The sequence below is a fragment of the Etheostoma spectabile genome, chromosome 23 (genome assembly GCF_008692095.1).
Source record: "Etheostoma spectabile isolate EspeVRDwgs_2016 chromosome 23, UIUC_Espe_1.0, whole genome shotgun sequence".
Lineage (NCBI taxonomy): Eukaryota > Metazoa > Chordata > Actinopteri > Perciformes > Percidae > Etheostoma > Etheostoma spectabile.
The window spans coordinates 1,560,216-1,560,628 of NC_045755.1; positions in this window are offsets into that span (position 1 = coordinate 1,560,216).

The window sequence follows — 413 nt, forward strand, 5'->3', positions numbered from 1 at the left end:
TTGCTTGTTTTTTGGTGGCGTGGCGATGTCGTCTAGGGCAACTGGGATGACGCGTTTTCGAGGACCATTTGATTTTGCCGTCTTTTGACACAAATCTTTCCTCATCTTGCTCGTCCTCCTCTTGCCCCTCGTCTTCACTACTCTCTCCTTCCTCACTACCGTCTTCATCTTCATCTTCTTCTTCTTCTCCCCTTTTCTTGTCCACCCTCATCTTCTGCATTTACTTTCATCGTCTTTGTTGTTGTTGTCGTCGCAGCAGCAGTTTTTTTGTCTTCCGTGGTCGTGCTTGTGTTGGTCCTCTTGTGGTGGTAGTGGTGGTCGTTGTGTTCGTCACGGGCCTCTTGTACTTTTTCTCCTTTCTGTACCTTTGCTTCAGCGAGGACATTGGTGCCGCTCACGAGAATCCGATGCAG